Source organism: Austrofundulus limnaeus, unplaced genomic scaffold (assembly GCF_001266775.1).
Source record: "Austrofundulus limnaeus strain Quisiro unplaced genomic scaffold, Austrofundulus_limnaeus-1.0 Scaffold20, whole genome shotgun sequence".
Taxonomy (NCBI): Eukaryota; Metazoa; Chordata; class Actinopteri; order Cyprinodontiformes; family Rivulidae; genus Austrofundulus; species Austrofundulus limnaeus.
In genome coordinates, this window is record NW_013952422.1 from 397,637 (window position 1) to 397,838 (window position 202).

Genomic DNA, 202 nt, shown 5'->3' on the forward strand with positions numbered 1-202 from the left:
GCTCACGTGACAGCCACAAGCTGAATTAGAAAACACATTTGAACTTGGTCCCATTTCATTCTGCAAGTCCAATGCTGCAGGCAAAGACATGCTGCAAATGACATGCTACATGGCAATGCACACTTGTTTTTACATCGTAAAAACTCATGTCTAGCTCCAGTTAGTATTCTCAATCTCAGCATGAAACATGGGTAACTTTGAT